Source organism: Mandrillus leucophaeus, unplaced genomic scaffold, assembly GCF_000951045.1.
Source record: "Mandrillus leucophaeus isolate KB7577 unplaced genomic scaffold, Mleu.le_1.0 Scaffold100, whole genome shotgun sequence".
In the NCBI taxonomy this organism is placed as follows: Eukaryota; Metazoa; Chordata; class Mammalia; order Primates; family Cercopithecidae; genus Mandrillus; species Mandrillus leucophaeus.
In genome coordinates, this window is record NW_012098099.1 from 5,439,049 (window position 1) to 5,459,369 (window position 20,321).

Here is a 20,321-nt window from a genome sequence, read left to right on the forward strand (position 1 = left end):
TTAATAGCACATTCAGTTTCCTTTTTCTCTCTCCCTTCAAACCAGCTTGGTTGAAATGATGGAAACTCATTTTGAGGCTGATGACAGCTTTGTGTGTTACCTCCCTAGGCACTTAAGTTTCAACCAGCATCAAAGGCCTCAACCAGAAGCAGCTATATATAAAAGGGCAGTGACCAGAATCCCAAGTGGGTGAAGGAAAGTGTGTAGTAAATGCATAACCATGTTGAGTTTAGAGCAGCGGTTCTGAGCCAGGGGTGATTTTTTCCATTCCTCCTCTTCCACTCCCATCCCCTGGGCAATGTCTGGAGACAACTTGGGAAGGGGAAGATCTACTGGCATTTAGTGGGTAGCCGTGAGGGATCCTACTCCATATCCTACAATTCACAGGAGAGCCCCACAACAAAATATTTCCCAGACAAAAATGGAAATATTGCTGAAGCTGACAAACCCAGGTTGAGAGAGTGTATCGGTTTCCTGTGTGCTGCTTCCAGTGCTGCTGTCACGGTGTTCCACAAACACAGTGGCTTAAAACAGTACAAATTTATCATCTTACAGTTCTGGAGGGCAGTGTCTGAAATGGGTCTCTCTGGGCTAAAATCAAGGTATCAGCAGGTTGCATTCCTTCTGGAGGTTCTGAGGAGAATCTGTTCCCTGCCTTTCTTTACTTCCAGAGGCCACAATATTCCTTGGCTTGTGGCTCCAGTTCTCCATCTTCAAAGCCAGCAACGTTTGCCAAGTCCATCTTAGGTTGGTGTCTTTCAGGTTCTCCCTCATATACCTCCTTCTTCCACTTACTAGGACCTTTGAGATTACATTGGGTCTACCCAGGTAAGCCAGGATAATTTATTTGTTTTCAGGTCACCTGATTAGCTGCCTTCATCCTATTTGCATGCATAATTTCCTTTTTGCCGTGTAACCAACATGTTCACAGTGTCTGAGTATTAGGATGTGAACATTTTAGGGGACCACTACTTTGCCTACCACAAAGGATCTGCCCTGGTTAGGCAAGTATTGGCCACAGCTCAATCCTAAATCAAATGTATTTACTGGCTTTATCAAGCCGGTAAATCAAGCCAGTAAATACATTCATCAAGCCAGTAAATACATTTGATTTACTATTGAGTTGTGGCCAATACTTTACTTGACCCATGTTCAAGTCATTTCAATAATGCCCAAATACTATAATGTGATTTCACCACAATTAAGTGTGGACCATTCAAACTGTGTAATTGATTTCATTTCCTTTCAGTTAGAGTTACTCACTGACCAAGGCCTGCCACATGACCTCCGATGGCACTGTTTTCCGAGCTGTAGAAGTTGTTAACAGCTCTGGGCTCAGCCACGCCTGCCTCTCACTGTGATTACCAAGTGAGAGGCTTATACACAAGGATTAATAGCCAAGTGGAAATCAATATGCATATTCATTAAGTGCCGGATGCAATGACTTCCAATGCAGAGATAGGAGAGCCCAGAGAGACTTCGCTCTCCTTCCCTGAAAGTTTAAGACACCAGCCTAAATCTGCCCCTCAGTTACAGGCAGAGTGGAGGTGGAGAGAAAGAGCCCTGACTAGCCTCCCCTGAGAAGGCGGCTCAACCAGGTGTGCTTACCACGGGGAGCAGGGGCATACATGAGTGAGTGCACAGGAACATGGACCTTTAAGGCCCAGTAACCCGGCCCACTAATAAAATATGGCCAGGCGGATGCCCTGGGCTCTGACCAATCAATGATCACTAGGCAGTGCTCCCTTAACCCAACTTAGACAATTAGGCAAAAAAAAAGACTGGCTGACATGAATTTAGGTAGCCCCAGATTACACTCTTAGGAGGCATGCAGTAATTTGGGGGCCTTGGGCAAAAGTATCATCCACATAACCTCTGCCTGAGATGACTGCCTTCTACAGCCTGCTGGAGCCTGGACTGCGGCTCCCCACCGCCATCCTAAAACCCGGTGTTCCAGCCCACTTTAAGCAGGGTAGGTGCCTACAAACTAATATTCCCTGGAACATACAATGGTCCTTATATATATAATATTATAATTTATATTTGTTTTATATATAATTTATATTTAATTGGGTGCACAGTAGGAGCACAGCTCTTAGGTTGGTGCAAAAGTAATTGAGGTCTTTGCCATTACTTTTCATGGCAAAAACCACAATTACTTTTGCACCAACCTAATACAATTGCAGGCATGCTCCAACTCTTGACAGGAAGACCCTAGTGCTGCCTTGGTATGGAATGGAGACTGTGGTGCTTTTGTCCTTGACCTTGGGGTGTCACATGAGCCCAGATAAATATTCTCCTTTAGAAATGGCAGTATGATTTATTTGAAAGAAAGTGTAAAATGAACATATGCTTCAAATGAAAGAATCAGGATGATACTGTCAGGGCTCAGCCTGTTAGGCTAATGCTTTGTGGGGAGGTAGCTTGGAAATTGCTTTTAGGATGAGAATGGGCCACACGGAGTAAAGAAAGCGTGCCTGCTGGCAACCGGAGGTCTCCTGTCTCTTCGCCTTCAATGTGCATGTGCCTACGATGCCAGCTACAGTTGGCAGGGCTGTCGTTAGTGAACGTTGTTGCTGGATGCTGACCTCGAGGACTGTCTGGGCCTGGAGAGTGGGCTACGGCCCCAAACCTCTCCGAATTCCTGTCATATGGTGCTCTATGGTGAGCCTGTTCCTCCCACCTTGATGATGTAAGAATCTAAATCACTCAGTCCCTCAGACAGCACCCCCAGAGGTGCGTTGGCTGCAGCCTCTGCAGGGCCCCCAGGGCAAATTATTCCATTTGCTTTCTTGTTTTCCTCTGGATCAGTTCCAAATCTTTATCCCCTCCCCCCCCCACCTCACTCTGTCCCTTTCTCAACACAGACTGTACTTTAAAAAAAAAAAAAAAATCCTGTCTGGGAGTGGTGGCTGATGTCTGTAATCCCAGCACCTTGGAAAGCTAGCTTTGAACCTAGGAGTTTGACACCAGCCTGGGTAATAGGATGAAATCTGGTCTCTACAAACCATAGAAAAAATTAGCTAGGCATGGTGGTTCATACCTGTAGTCCCAACTACTTGGGAGGATGAGGTGGGAAGATCACCTGAGCCTGGGAGGTTGAAGCTTCGGTGAGCTGTGATTGCACCACTGCACTCCAGCCCAGGCAATAGAGACCCTGTCTCAAAAAATAAAATCCCAATACAAAAAAACCCTTGAGAAATGATCTCCCTCAGCTTTCTTTATGAATTAATCTGCCTCGAAATCACCCTATCCCTTCCTCTTGGTGCAGAAACTAAAATACATCCCAGTTTAAGATCTGTGCTCCCCAGGTTAAGATCTGTGCTCCCCAGGAGACTTGATCCCCTCTTCTTCCTCCCTTACCCCAACACTTTATTCTGATACTCATATGTCATCAAAGTCTGCCAGGAGTCTCTGTTAAGTTGTAGACTGCTGAAGTCTCCTCTGCCCTTGACTGTGGTCCATCTCTCTCTGGTGACATCCCCTTTCTCCTTTATTCTCTGCCATGCAGCTTTTAGAAGTTGTTTACTTTCTCATCTACCACTCAACCCGAACCAGGGCCACTTGCCCTCTGCTCCCTCAACTGCTAACACCACCAGTGATCACATCTACTGTCTTTAAACTGTGGATTTTCAGGCTATATCTTCCCAGGTTCCTGCCCTTTTTACAACATTGACCACGCTCATCTTCTTGACTCTATGTTACAGCTTCCAAGACACCCCACATTCCCAGTGCTGCCCTTTCAGCTTTGCCTGTCACTTTAACGTTTCTTGCCTGGGCTCCTCTGCCCACCACATTCATGATGTTGCTCAGGGTTCTCCCCTTGACACTTGCTTTTTCCAGTCTTTGCCTACTCTCTGTGATCTTAATGGCCTCCATGCTGTTGACTCCCAAACATTTATCTTTGTGTATTGCATCTCCCTGAGCTTTAGATTTATACATTCAACTGTCTGCTGAACACATTGGTATATTCCATAAGCTTCCCCAAATCAAAAACTGAATTCATAAACTCCCTTTATTCCCAAAACTGGCTTTTATTCCTCATTTTTTCTGCAAAATCACCATCTACCTAAGTTTCTCCTGCTCTGTTGTCCCCTTAACATCCAGTCAATCACCAGATCTTGCCACTTTTGTCTCTTGTATATTTCTGACAACAGTCACCTCTCTCACACCCTATTTCTGTGGTCTTGGTTAGGCTCAGGATCCATGGCCTCTCACTGAGGCCATGACAGTGGCTTCTCACTTAGGGTTCTGTGCGGCTGGCTCCTGCAGTCTTCTCCAGACTCCAAGTCTATAGCTCAGATCTTGCCTTCTGTGCCCCAGTGGCTTTAAGGGGACTGTCTTTACTCTTCCCACTTTTAAGGCTGGCAATTCCGTCCACACACCATGTTTCAGTGCTTATTCATTTGCTAACTGGGTTCCTTATGTTGATGTATTAGTTTGCTAATGCTGCTCTAACAAAATACCACAAACTGATTGGCTTAAAACAATAGATGTGTATTCCCAAACAATTCTGGAGAGTAGGATTCTGAAATCAAGGTGTTAGCAGAGCTGTGAGTCCGTTCTTGCACTGCTATAAAGAAATACCTTAAACTGGGTAATTTATAAAGAAGAGGTTTAATTGCTCATGGTTCTGTTGGCTGTTCAGGAAGCATAGTGGCTTCTGCTTTTGTGGAGGCCTCAGGAAACTTAAAATCATGGAGGAAGGTGAAAGGGAAGCAGGCACATCTTACATGGCCAGAGCAGGAGCAAGAGAGAAGTGGGAGGTACTACACACTTTTAAACAATGAAATCTCGTGATAACTTACTCACTATACCATAACAAAGGGGATAGCTCTAAATCATTAATGAGAACTCCACCTCCATGATCCAATCACCTCCCACCAGACTCCACCTCCAACACTGGGAATTGCAATTAGACTTGAGATTTGGACTCGGTCACATATCTAGACTATATGATTCCACCCTGCCCCCTCCCAAATTTTATGTCCTTCTCAAATTTCAAAATACAATCATGCCTTCCCAACAGTCCGCTGAAGTCTTAACTTATTCCAACGTTAACTCAAATGTCCAAAGTCCAAAGTGTCATCTGAGACAAGGCTAGTCCTTTCCATCTATGATCTTGTAGAATAAAAAACAAATTAGTTACTCCCAAGATATAATGGGGGTACAGGCATTGGGTAAATACTCCCATGGGGGTACAGGCATTGAATAAATACTCCCAAAAGGGAGAAGGTGGTCAAAATAAAAGGGCTACAGGCCCTATGCAAGTCCAAAACCCAGCAGGGCTGTCATTAAACCTCAAAGTTCCAAAATAATCTTCTTTGATCCCACGTCTCACATTCAGGGCACACTAGTGCAAGGAATGGGCTCCCAAAACCTTGGGCAGCTCCAACACTGTGGCATTGCAGGGTTCAGCCTCTGCAGCTGCTCTCAAGAGCTGATGTTGAGTGTCTGCAGCTTTTCCAGGTAGAGGGTGCCACCTCCTGGTGAATCTATCATTCTGGGATCTGGAGGATGGTGGCCCTCTGCTCACAGCTCCACTAGGTAGTGCCCCACTACCCAACCCCACATTTCCTGTCTGCACTGCCCTAGTAGAGGTTCTCCATGAGGCTGTGCCCCTGGAGCAGGCTTCTACCTGGACATCCAGGCTTTTCCATACAGCCTCTGAAATCCAAGCAGAGGTTCCCACACCTCAATTCTTGCACTGTGTGTACCTGCAGGCTTAACACTATGTGAAAGCTTCTAAGGCTTATGGCTTGCACCCTCTGGAGCAGCCACCTGAGCTATAAATGGGTCCCTTTGAGCAACAGCTGGAGCTGGACTGGCTGGGATGCAGAGAGCAGTGTCTGGAGGCTGTGTTGGACATTGGGGCCCTGGGTCTGGACCAAAAAACCATTCAGTCCTCCTAGGTCTCTGGACCTGTGATGGGAGGGGCTGCCACAATGTTCTCTGAAGTGCCTTCAAAGCCTTCTCCTCATTGTTCTATCAGCACTTGGCTCCTCTTATGCAAATTTCTGCATCCAGCTTAAATTCATTCCCAGAAAAGAGATTCTTCTTTTCCACCACATGGCCAGGCTGAAAATTTTCCAAAGTTTTACACTCTGCTTCCCCTTTAAGTATAAGTTCCAGTTTCAGGTCATTTCTTTGCTCATGCATGTGCACATAGGCTGTTTGAAGCAGTTAGGTCACATCTTGAATACTTTGTTGATTAGAGATTTTTCTGCCAGATACCCTAAATCATCACTCTCAAGTTCAAGGTCCCACAGATCCTTAGCTCTTTGCTAACATGTAAGTGACATTTTCTCCAGTTGCCAATATATTTCTCATCTCTGAGACCTGGGCCTCATTGTCCATATCACTATGAGTATTTTGGTCACAGCCATTCAATAAGTCTCTAGGAAGTTCAAACTTTCTCTTATCTTTCTGTCCTCTTCTGAGCCCTCCATACTCTTCCAACCTCTGCTCATTACCCAATTCCAAGGTTGATTCCACATTTTCAGGTATCTTTATAGCAATGCACCACTCCAAGTACCAATTTTCTGCATTAGTCTGTTTTTGCATTGCTATAAAGAAATACCCAAGACTGGGTAATTTTTAAAGAAAAGAGGTTTAATCGCTCACAGTTTTGCAGGCTGTACAGGAACCATAGTGGCTTCTACTTCTGGTAAGGCCTCAGAAGACTTATAATCATGGCAGAAGGCAAAGGAAAAGCAGGCATGTCTTCATGGCCAGAGCAGAAGCAGGAGGGAGAGTCAGGAGGTGCCACACACTTTAAAAAAAAACAGATCATGAGAACTCTCCTACTATAAAACCAGTACTAATAAGGGATGGTACTAAAGCACTCATGAGAACTCTGCCCCTGTGATCCAATCATCTCCCACCAGGCCCTACCTCCAACACTGGGAATTACAATTTTGGGTGGGGACATAGAGCCAAACCAAATCAATGGCCATGCTCATGCTCCAGTTTCTGTGGTTGCAGGCAATTCTTGGTGTTCCTTGGTGTGCAGCTACATAACTCGAATTTCTGCCTCCACCATCACACAACATTCTCGCTGTATTTCTGCTTCTTCACATGGCATTCTCCTCTCTGTGTGAGTCTCTGTGACTCTTCCTCTCTTATAAGGACACCAGTCATATTAGATTAAGGTGCACCCTAATGACTTTATCATAACTTGATTACATCTGCAAAGACCCTATTTCCAAATAAGGTCACATTCTCAGGTACCAGGGTTAGGATTTCGGCATATTTTTTTGGAGACACAATTCAACATCTAACAGTTGGGAATATCTTTCTTACATTTATTTGCATGCCAAGTTCTTTGTTAAGATTCAGATCTCCTCTCAGGTTTTCTTTCCTGCAGGAAGAATTCCCAAGATGCCCTGCTCCCATTTCCATCTTGGTGGCACCATCATATCACATTGAAGTTATTTTTATATGCCTTCTCCCCTGTTGGACTACTAGCCCCTCAAGGCCAAGGATATTTATATATGCCTAGGGCAAATTCTGGTGTCTAACAGATGATATTCATAGCAGAATTTAGATTTTTTGTGTGTGTACTTTAAATCTATGTTTTCTTCCTTGTGAGTTCTTATTGCAAAAGAAAAATCATGTTTCCCAAATCATATACCCAAGGGCACCCAAAAAAGATCCATTGGCATGTAGAAATAATACATTAGAATATCTATTTACATATTTTATATCTTCCTTTAAAAGCTTTGTCAAATGTGTATTGTAATGTTTATATTATATTTGTACATAGTACAGATATAAAATATAAAATATTAATAAGTAATCAATAACATTAGTAAATACAAATACTGGCACATGCTAACATATATCTCCATGTTTCCCTTTTAAATGACAACAATTACCAATTTAAAGTGGCTTCTCCAAAGTAGGCAAAAAAATCACATTTGCAAAAACACTCAGTACTCTGGCTCATATTCAAATGACCCATCCTCTTCTCTGACCCATCAGAGCTTCAACTCCTGTTGTACTGAGCCTTTGGTTTTAAAAAATTAACATTTTCCACTCCAGCCTGGGCTATAGAGAGAGACCTCAGCTCAAAAAACTAATAATGTTTAAGAATGCATGAGACTTAACACCTCCAGGGATACTTTCATAAAATTGTTTAAAATGTCAACCATTGACACAAATAGGGGATTAGTAAAATAAACCACTGCATGCCCACCACCCAGCTTCAGCAGTGAACATCCAGTCAATCCTGTTTCGGTCACTCCCTACTCCCACCCCTGCATCAGTTACCCCTCCTCCCACATTAGGATTTTTCAAAAAGCTTTATTGAAGTATGATGTACATACACATGTATACATATACACAGGCACAGAAAAGCATATGCTATAAAATTAAAGCTCAGTGAATTTTCATAACCAAAAACCATTTGTGTAAATGCAAACCCCAGATGCCCACCTCATCCTATCTACTGGCCACTGTCTCCACCCTCCATCCCATTCTCCTCACCTCAACAGCATGGGTTTGTGATTTTCTTCTTGCTTTTGTACTTTATGTAAATGAAATCATACTCATCCTGTATTATTTGAAGCTAATCCCACAATAGTATCATTGTGTTCATAAATATTTCAATATATGTCTCCAAAAGATAAGAACTTTTAAAAAATGACCACAATGCTGTTATAGAATTAGATTTCTACCCTCTGTATTTCCCTATTCAATCTTGGCTGCCACAATCAGACAGACAGAAAGTGTAAGGTCCCTTTTTTCTTGCATCTGCAGGGGAAACCTTAGCAGCAGATAGTAATTATTCTAGTCTGTCAAATAGATGCAAATATAATTGAATTTTTAAAGAGATGTGTTGTTAATACCAACATATCACTATCTCTGGGAATGAGTGGAGGAGATCGTTGTGAGTGTCGTTTACAGCCAGCAGTGTAGGTTGGGGCATGGGACAGGTTGTTTACTGTGCCATGTTCTCCTCTGCCCCTTCCTGAGGTTTCAGACACACCGGATTCAACAATGACAGGGCTGAGAATGAAATGTCTCCACTCACACCTTTGCTGGTTGCTGATGTTTATTCTGTAGTGTGTTTCTCCTAAGGTATTTACAGAAAGTCCTCTTTGGGGAATTGGAAGAGCTGGAATTGGGGAAAACTGATCCTGGTTATGACTTCAGGTGAGGATAAATCTGCTTGTCCTGCTGTCCTTGATGACTGACTGCACTGTAGAGGAAGAATGTATCTTTTGAGCATTCATGTCAAGGTTCCTTGACTGGAGAAATCCCTCTACAGCTGCAATCAGGGCATCTTGTAGAATGTATGGGTAAAGCAGAGATCTGCTGAGGTTCTTCACTTGTCAGAGGCATAAGTGCCCTTGACTCAAACGCTCCAGCACCCTGCCCCCGGAAGCTTCCAGAGCCGTTGCCCTAATGTTGGTTCCCTTCTAAGTCCATGAATGGTGCCTCTTGTTCCAGTCATGTCAGCCTGTGGAACTCAGTTCTGCCAGATTTTCACAGAAAATGCAATCACACTAGCATTGTGTGAGCTATTGGCTTAAGGCTGAGAGTGCAAGTCAGAGGCCACACCACCTCCCAGAGAGCCTCCTCCAGCTCCAGCCTTCTTCCCCCACCAGAGAGAACCTAGGGGCTTATTCCCTCAGAAGCAAACACATTCCTCTCTTTCCCAGAGTGAGCCATCCCGCTGCCTTCCTTTCCAAATCCCCTGCTACAGACTCTCAGCCAGTTTTCAGACTGACTTGTCAATGATTCATATTCAAATATTACAGAAGTCATAATAAGTGGTCAATAAATATTTCCAGAATTAAACTCTCCCTGTAGGTTGGCTATTAAAAGAGGAAAGAAACTAACATTTGCTGGGTGCTGTTATATGCCAATCATGATGCTACACTCTCTCACAAATAATATCTTACTTAACTCTCGCAACAACCTTGTGAAAAAGGCAGTATTATCCCTAGTTGGAAAGATAAGGAAACTGGCCGGGTGCAGTGGCTCATGCTTGTAATCCCAGCATGTTGGGAGGCCTACTTTGGGGGCAGATCACTTGACGTCAGGGGTTTGAGACCAGCCTGGCCAACATGGTGAAATCCTTTCTCTACTAAAAATACAAAAAATTAGCCAGATGTGGTGGCGCACGCCTGTAATTCCAGCTACTCAGGAAGCTGAGGCATGAGAATCACTTGAGCCCAGGTGGTGGAGGCTGCAGTGAGCTGAGATTCTGCCATTGCACTCCAGCCTGGGAGGCAGAGCACGACCATCTCAAAATAAATAAATAAAAGGAAACTGATTCTTAGAGGGATGAAGTGATTTGCTGGAGGTCATCCAATTAGTAACTGAGGACAAGCACTCAGGTCTCTGTTCTCACAGTCTTACACAGTAGTTGTATCACTGTGGATAACTTTGTCCAGCCCAGAATGCTTGGAATGCTTCCACAACATCCCCTCTGAGTAGGGGTCCAGTCTTGGCTTCTATGTCTATGAGGGTAGGGCACTCACCTGTTTGAGAAGCCCCATTTCACTTGTGAAGAGGTCTGTAGCTAAAAACATCTGACTTATATTGAGCTGAGTTATAACTCCTTGAAATACTATCACTTGGTACCTACTCCTTCTCAAAAGATAACAAACACAAAATAAGGTCACACAGGGCACGATGGCTTATGCCTGTAATCCCAGTACTTTGGGAGGCCAAGGCGGGAGGATCACAAGATCAAGAGATAGAGACCATCCTGGCCAACATGGTGAAACCCCGTCTCTACTAAAAATACAAAAATTAGCTGGCCGTGGGGGCAAACACCTGTAGTCCCAGCTACTTGGGAGTCTGAGGCAGGAGAATTGCTTGAACCTAGGAGGTGGAGGTTGCAGTGAGCCGAGATCGTGCCATTGCACTCCAGCCTGGCGACAGAGAGAGATTTCGTCTCAAATACATAAATACATAAATACATAAATAAGATTACTTTTTAATATGTGAGAAGAGTCTTGTGTTCTCAAGACCAATGTGACAAGTATTCCAATCCTACTAACACTCCTGAAACTTTTATAAGCATACCACTTATGAGCAGATAAGGATTGCTGATCAATCAAATAATTCAATGATAACCAAAAGATGGGAGTTCTTCATTAGATGTCAAAGTAGACAAGTGGTATTTGTTTGACTCAACATTCTTTGCTTTAGGAAATCTCCTCTTTCCATGTGGGCTTGAGGGATCTGTCAATCATATTGCCTCACCCTCTTGGCAGATACGGTATGCCACTCAACTTAGGACGGCCTCTCAGAATAGTCCCTTCTCAGGCACTGGGCTGGGTGCTAAAAGCTGGGGTATCCCATGGCTCAGGCCAGTCTCATTTTCTTTCTTTATCTACTCTCAATCCTTAGGTGATGTCCAGTCCCATGGCTCTAAATATTATCTAAATGTCAGTGACTTGCATTGTGTGTGTGTGTGTGTGTGTGTGTGTGTGTGTGTGTATAGATATGTATATCTGTTCAGTATTTCTCCATGGCTGTCTAAAAGGCATCTTACATTTAGCATGTTTGAAACTTAGCTCTCTGACCTGGTGTGTTGGCTTACACCTGTAATCCCAGAACTTTGGAAGGCTGAGGTGGGAGGATCGCTTGAGATCAGGAGTTTGAGACAAGTCTGAGCAACATGGTGAAGTCCTGTCTCTACAAAACATACACCACTGGGCGTGGTGGTGCACACCTGTAGTCCACCTGTTTGGGAGGCTGAGGTGGGAGAATTGCTTGAGCCCTGGAGGTCTAGGCTGCAGTGAGCTGTGATGGTGCCACTGCACTCCAGCCTAAGTGATAGAGTGAGACTCTGTCTCAAAAAAATAAGTAAATAAATAAAACTGAGCTCTCTCTATTCACCTCACTCAATGTATGCCTCTCATAATTTACCACATTTTGATGAGTGGCAACTCCATTTCGTCACTTGGAAAAACTCCCAGAAATCACCTTGAAGTCTTTGCCTTCTACACACATTCTATGAGCAAATTCCACCTCTAGCTTCAAAATATGCTCCAAATCGTACCTCTGTAAATCTCTTAAAATACTGTGATTTTGCTGGAAACCATGATGACAATTGCATCCATAGCATCAGATAGGAATCTAATTCCCCGACCCACCCTTGTTCTCTGAGGAAGAGAAAAGCAGCCCCTGATAACTGGGATCTGCCTGGCACTCACACACAGAGCACCCACATCAGACAAAGACACTCTGTGACTATGATGGATTAAGACAAAAACAAAAACATTGTCCAAATGCAAAAGTGACCAAACATCTTCCTAGCCTGGTTAATATGAGTGATTTCTTCTTCTTTACCAGTCAAATTTTCAGCCTCACTCTCTTCTTCTCACCTTCAAGATAAGAATGATTAAGATACACAGTTATGGATTAGCCTGATGGTGCCCAAAGCCCCCACTCCCTTATTCCCCACTCTTAAATCACCTGACAGAACCCTAAACCCTGTAGTAAGTCATACCCATTTTTGTAAACGGAGACATTACACACTTCTCCTTATTGCAACAAATCAATAAAACTAAACTACAGACTGGTGGCCTTTGGCTGGAGGACACTCATACCCCTACAATCTAATCTCTGCACAACATCATGTAGAAACTTCCAAAGCATCAGAACACATCACTGTCCTGCTGAACACCCTTCCATCGCATCCTGCCTTACTTAGGGCAAAGTACAAAGTCCTAATTATAGTCTATAAGGCTCTATATGATAGCGAACCCCAAACCCCAAACCTCATCTTATACTACTCCCTTCTTTGTCCTTGACTCTTTAGAGGCAATGGTTTTCTTGCAGTTTCCTAAGCATGATGAACAGCTTCCAATCTCAGGGCCTCCATACTTGCTGTTTCCTAAATCTAGATTACTCTTTCTCCAGATGTGGATATTCACAGAACTTACTTTCTCACTTCCTTCAGGTTTTGGCTTAAATATCAATATTACGTTTCAGAGAGGCTGTCTCTGCCATCCTATCTGGAAAGCACCCCTCACAATGACACCTTATTGCCTTATCATACTTTTTTCTTCTTTATCACATACGTCATCACATGACACGCTACATCTCAAAATCTTAAGCTTCAAGAGGCAGAAGAGTGATTGTTGTCACTGCTGTACCCCTAGCACTAGAGCAGTATATGCCACACACATTAAATGTAGGTTTATTGAATAAATGCATTAATAAATAAATCTGAAGGTGGGCACATGGACTAAGCTAGGCCAGTAAGAATCCTTCCATGAGATACCTTCCAGGGGCACTGGGAATAGAAAGTCCCTCTTCTTTTGTCAATCACAATTCAAGGGGCTAAATTTGAGACTGCCAGTGGCCTTCTTGTCTACCTGGGTGGGGTGGGGAAACTGCCGCTGAGAGTGAAGCCAACATTCTGAGGGAACAAGGTGGAAGAAGGGCACAAGACAGCCCTGATAACATCGCTTGAGCCCCTGGATTCAGCTGGGCTTAAAGCAGTTCTACTACAGACTGTCCAATTATTTGGATCAATAAATGCTATTTTATTGCCTGAGTAAAAATTTTTTTTTTTTTTAGCAGGGTCTTACTTTGTCACTTAGGCTAGAGTGCAGTGGCATGATCTTAGCTCACTGCAATCTCAGGTGATTCTTATGCCTCAGCCTCCTGAGTAGCTGGGTTTACAGCTATATGCCATCATGCCTGGCTATATTTTATATTTTTAGGAGAGGTGGGGTTTTGCCATGTTGGCCAGGTTGGTCTTGAACTCCTGGCCTCAGGTAATCTGCCCGCCTCAGCCTCCAAAAGTTCTGGGATTACAAGCACAAGCCACCACACACAGCTATTGCCTAAGTGAATTTAAGTCACTTGAAGCAGAAGGAGTTCTAATTAATACAGACACTTTCCTAAGGTATGACTTGTGGGTTTGACTATGATATTCCAGGTACATCCAAATGACAGCACAAGGCAGAACAACATGCCTTTATCTCTTTTTTAGACTTCACACCTCTGTGATCACAGCCTGAGATGGTGTTTGTCTATTGGCCAGCATATCACAATGTTGGTGCTTATTGAGCTTATTCTAGAGAGGTACCTTGTTTCCTGAAAGAAAAAGAACTCCCCCTTTACATCTTGTGGACGCTAGATGGTTTTTCTTTATTGCTTAGGTGACTATTTCTGTGAAAGAATGTCAGTGATATCACCTGCAAGACTGGTTCTACATTCAACAGAGGAAGAGTATCAGTATGCTGGACCTTTGTCTGAGAGAACAAATTCAGATTGACTTCTAGGCAGGTCTTAGAAAATGCCCAATGGAGGGGTAATGTCAATGTGAGGTCCTTGAATGGATAAGTAGTTCATCCACTTCTCCATGCACACTATCATCCCATTCATTTACAGAAGCATCGTTTCAGAATTGTCTTAATTATTTGCCTGAGGCTTTCATCAAAGATCATTGCAAGATACAGTCATTATTGCATTATCTCTGCAAGACACAGTAAAAATATTATTGCACTCACCATCTATTACATTTCCTGGTGTTAACTAAGTAAACTCTCACAGGAGAAATGACATTTAAAATTAATACAAGAAAACACTTGGCTTCTCCTGAGGAAATGGAGTGCTTTCTCCTTGTGATATTCAGAATAAAGTAACTGATTCTGCTCGCCTTTCACATTGGCTCCTGGGAAGCTCAAGGTCAGTCTTCTTTTTTTTGTTTGTTTGTTTGTTGAAGCTTAACTATAGACATTCTCTTGGCTCTGAGGAGGGTGTCTATACATTTCATTAACTTTTTGCTTTGATTCTAATCTCCTAATTTTAATAGTATTTTCCCCAAATCCTGTCTTTATTTTTTCTTTTTTAAATCATAATTTCATTGAGTATGTTCTTGTCAGTATGACCTAATTTTGTGCATGTGTTTATAACAAAGTCCTGTTGGCTGGGTCCAGAGTCCTAAAACAGCCTTAATCATGAGGAACTAGATAATAGCTCTTGGACAAATTAAATGATCTCCCGAGATCTCATTTTCCTCACCTGAAAAATGAGGTCATTGGGTTCTTTTAACCCTAATTTCCTCCTTAATTGGATAGAGACCCAGAACAATGATGGATTTCATTTTCTTCATAGATGTACACATGGGCATCACCAGACTGTCCCTCATTCCTGCAGTGATGTAGCTGTCAGCCAGGAGACTCACATTTGCTTTAGAGTTTTGCTCAGTTTTTAGTGGAATGCATCTCTTAACATCTGCATTAGTCTTCTCAGGCTTCTGTAACAAATTTTCACAAACTAATTGGCTTAGCCAACAAAAATTTATTCTCTCAATCTGGAGGTCAGAAGTCTGAAATCAGTATCACAAGACTGAAATCAAGGTGCCAATAAGACTGAGATCCCTCTGCAGGCTTTGGGGAGAATCTGTCCCTTGCCCCTTCCAGCTTCTAGTGGCAGCCAGTATTCCTTCATTTATGGCTACTTCACTCCAATCTCTGTGGCCACATTGCCTTCTCCTCTTCTCCATGTGTTCTCTTATAAGGACACTTGTGATTGCATTTATGACCCACCTTGATAATCTAGGATAATCTCCTCATGTCAAGATCCTTAATGTAGTCATATCTAGAAAGACTCTTTGTCCTTACAACATTTACAAGTTCTGGTGGTTAGAACCTCATATTTTGAGCTGACTTCACCATTTTATACTAGCCTTGTCAATGCCATGAGCAAGGACAGGAGATAAGTGGTTGCAGTGGCATTTCAACCTCCGAATCATAGCTGTGACCTTTGTAAAATCAATCATAGAGATGGATGTCAATGGGGATGGCTCCAACATTTTTAAATGCATTGAACTTTTTCAGACAAAGAAGATAGAGAGCAGGTCTATGGATCTAGGGTCCAGGCTTCTTGTTAAGTACACAATGAAACCCTCAATGCCCCAGCACCCTGCTAGAGACAGGAAACAGATGACCTGTTCAAAGACCTTTTGTTCTTTTTTCTTCTAGGTCATTATTCTGAGTGAGGGTGGTGTGGGAGGGAAAAACTGCAGAAGCAACTGAAAATCTTCCACAGGCAATGTTTTACTGGAAATGTAAAGTTCTCAGATCGATGTCCTACCAGATCCCAAAGTTTTTGGCTTTTGGCTTTTTGCTGTCTCTGTCTCTCTCTCTCTCTCTCTCTCTCTTCCTTTTTCCATGCATACGTGGCTGATAGGTAAGATTGTTAATAAACTGTTTTGATTTAAATACATTAATTCAAAGTCCCAATCTCAAAACTCATTGTGTGGTTTTTCCCTGTATGAAATTGGCAAATCACTAAACCTTTGTAGACTTCAGTTTGCTCACTTGTAACTTGAAGGGGATGAGCAGCGAGGGGACAGGCAGGAAGGGATGTGCAGTGTGATGAAGACTGCATCATGTAGTGGAACAGCCCATGCTTCAGAGCCAGGCAGACTGGAATTAGAAACTTGGCTCTGACACTCTGCTAGTAGGGTGCTCTGAGCAAGTCGCTTTTCTCTCTGAGTCACAGGCTCCTCATCTGTAAAATGGGGATACCAATTGGTATGAGGATTCATGGAGGTAAAATGTCTCATATAGCGCTTACACATGGCCATTCTCTGTTATCTATATCTAAATCTAGAACTATCAAGGATATAGCTAGCTAGCTAGCTATAGGAAAATTATGTGTATATATATATAAAATATGATGCCCATAGGTAATATCTATCTATCTATCTATCTATCTATCTATCTATCTATCTATCTATCTATCTGTCTGTCTATCCATCTGATATGGTTTGGCTGTGTCCCCAATCAAATCTCAACTTGAATTGTATCTCCCAGAATTTCCACATGTTGTGGGAGGGACCTAGGGGGAGGTCACTGAATCATGGGAGCAAGTCTTTCCCATGCTATTCTCATGATAGTGAATACATTTCACGAGGTCAGATAGATTTCTCGGGGGTTTCTGCTTTTGCTTCTTCCTCATTTTCTCTTGCTGCCACCATATAAGAAGTGCCTTCACCTCCTGCCATGATTCTGAGGCCTCCCCAGCCATGTGGAACTGTAAGTCCAGTTACACTTCTTTGTCTTCCAGTTTTGAATATGTCTTTACCAGCAGTGTGAAAATGGACTAACACAGTAAATTGGTACCAGGAGTGGGGTGTTGCTGAAAAGATACCTGAAAATGTGGAAGCAACTTTGGAACCAGGTAGCAGGCAGAGGTTGGAACAGTTTGGAGGGCTCGGAAGAAGACAGGAAAATGTGGGAAAGTTTGGAACTTCTTAGAGACTTGTTGAATGGCTTTGCCCAAAATGCCGATAGTGATATGGACAATAAGGTCCAGGCTGAGGTGGTCTCAGATGGAGATGAGAAACTTGTTAGGAACTGGAGTAAAGGTGACTCTTGTTATGTTTTAGCAAAGAGACTGGTGGCATTTTGCCTCTGCCCTAGAGATCTGTGGAACTTTGAACTTGAGAAAGATGATTTACAGTATCTGACAGAAGAAATTTCTAAGCAGCAAAGCATTCAAGAGTTTACTTGGGTGTTGTTAAAAACATCCAGTTTTATAAGGGAAGCAGAGCATAAAAGTTTGGGAAATTTGCAGCCTGACTATATGATAGAAAATAAAAACTAATTTTCTGGGGACAAATTCAAGCCAGCTGCTGAAATTTGCATAAGTAGCAAGGATCCTAGTGTTAATCCCCAAGACCATGGGGAAAATAGCTTAGGGACTTGGTACCCTGTGTCCCAGCTGCTCCAGATGTGGTTGAAAGGGGCCAATTATAGCTTAGGCCATGGTTTCAGAGGGTGGAGGTCCCAAGGTTTGGCAGCTTCCACGTAGTGTTGAGCCTGCAAGTACACAGAAGTCAAGAATTGAGGTTTGGGAACCTCTGCTTAAATTTCAGAAGATGTATGGAAACACCTGGATGTCCAGGCAAAGGTTTGCTGCAGAGGTGGGGCCCTCATGGAGAACCTCTGCTAGGGCAGTGTGGAAGGAAAATGTGGGGTCAGAGCCCCTACACAGAGTATCTACTGAGACACAGCCTAGAGGAGCTGTGAGAAGACAGCCACCATCCTCCAGACTCCAAAATGGTAGATCCACTGACAGCTTGCACCACGTGCATAGCAAAGCCACAGACACTCAACACCGGCCTATGAAAGCAGCAGAAAGGGAGCTGTACCCTGCAAAGTCACAGAGGCAGAGCTGCCCAGGACCATGGGAACCCACCTCTTGCATCATTGTGACCTGGATGTAAGACCTAGAGTCAAGAGATCATTTTGGAGCTTTAAAATTTGACTACCCTGCTGGATTTCAGACTTGCATGGGTCCTGTAGCCCTTTTGTTTTGGTCATTTTCTCCCATCGGAACAACCTGTATTTACCTGTACCCTGTACCCCCATTGTATCTAGGAAGTAACTAGCTTGCTTTTGATTTTACAGGTTCATAGGCAGAGGGACTTGCCTTGTCTCAGGTGAGACTTTGGACTGTGGACTTTTGGGTTAATGCTGAAATAAGACTTTGGAGGACTGTTGGGAAGGCACAATTGGTTTTGAAATGTGAGGACATGAGATTTGGAGGGGTCAAAGGCATAATAATATGGTTTGGCTGTGTCCCCACCCAAATCTCAACTTGAATTATATCTCCCAGAATTCCCACGTGTTATGGGAGGGACCTAGCAGGAGGTAATTGAATCATGGGGGCCAGTCTTCCCCATGCTATTCTCGTGATAGTGAATGAGTCTAACAAGATATGATGGGTTTATCAGGGGTTTCCAGTTTTGCTTCTTCCTCATTTTCTCTTGCTACTGCCATGTAATAAGTGCCTTTTGCCCCTCGCCATGATTCTGAGGCTTCCCCAGACATGTGGAATTGTAAGTCCAATTAAGCCTCTTTTTCCTCCCAGTCTCATGTATGTGTTTATCAGCCGCATGAAAACGCACGGATACACCATTTATTCATCCATCCATCTATCCATCCATTCATCCTTGCATCCATCCATCTATCCATCCATTCATCCATCCATCCATCCATTCATCCATCCATCATTGGTATCTCAAATTCATACCTTGATTCAGACACTGATGAGCTGCTGAGAACATGACAGAGATCAGTACAAGAAACTTTGCTACCTCCTAGAACTCTCACCCTGAAGTGCTTAAAAAAACTTTTCATTTTAGAGAAGTTCTAGATTTATGAAAAAATTGTGAAGATAGCACACAGCTTTCCCACATGTCCCACACCTGGTTCCCCTTTTATTAACATCAGTATGGTATATTTGTCACAATTAAAGAACCAATTTTTGATTCACTATTATTGACTAAAGTTCATAGTTTTTAAAAGATTTACTTAGTTTTTTCCTAATGTCCTTTTTCTGTTCCAGGATATCACCTTATAAGGTGTTGTTGAAACCCTAACTCCAGTACTTCAGAATGTGACCTGATTTGGAAATGGAAATAAAGTGGATGTAATTAGTTAATAATACTGGGGTAGGATGGGTTCTTAATCCACTGGTTTCCTTATAGGAAGAGGGTAATTTGGACACAGACAGAGAAGGAAGACAGAGATGGAAGCAGAGATTAGAGTGATGCTGTGTGAGCCAAGGAACACCTGGGGCTATCAGGAGTGGGGGAGGCAAGGGAGGATCCTCCCCTAAAGACTTCAGAGGGAGCTTGGCCCTGCCAACACCTTGATTTCAGACGTCTAGCCTTCAGAACTGCGAGGTAATACATTTCTGTTGTTTTAAACTACCCAGTTTGTAGCAATTTGTTATGGCAGCCCGATGAATTGAACGCAGCCGCTATGTTTCCTGAGGCTGCTCTTGGCTTGGGCAGTTTCTTAGGCCTTCCTTCTTTTTGCTGACCTTGACCGCATTTTCCTTTAGAGATGTGGGAGGGGTAGCAACTGAGAAGGGCACAAGCAGGGCTTCTGGGATGAAGGTAGGGTTATCTGGACAGCGGTTACAAGGATGTGCCCTCTTTGTCATAATTCATCCAACTGTATACTTAGGATTTGTGCCCAGTTTTGTATGTGTTCTATAGTTCAATAGAAAGTTTACTTCAAAAGGTATTGTTCATCTAGGTAGAAGACATTGGCAACTTCGTTTCTGCCAATCAAGGAAAATGACTAAGGCAATCTTGATCATTTTAGGAGGTTTATTTGCCAAAGTTAAGGATGCACACTCAGGAGACAGGTCTATGCCTTTCTCCCGAGATAATTTTGAGGGTTTCAAATTTAAACGGGAAAAGGCGGGATATTGAAAAATACACAATTTTCATGTGGGAGGGGTGTAGGGGGAAAGGAGTCATTCATGCTTTTGTCTGGCTCAGTGAATCTGCATTTTTACCTAAGATAACATAGACAATA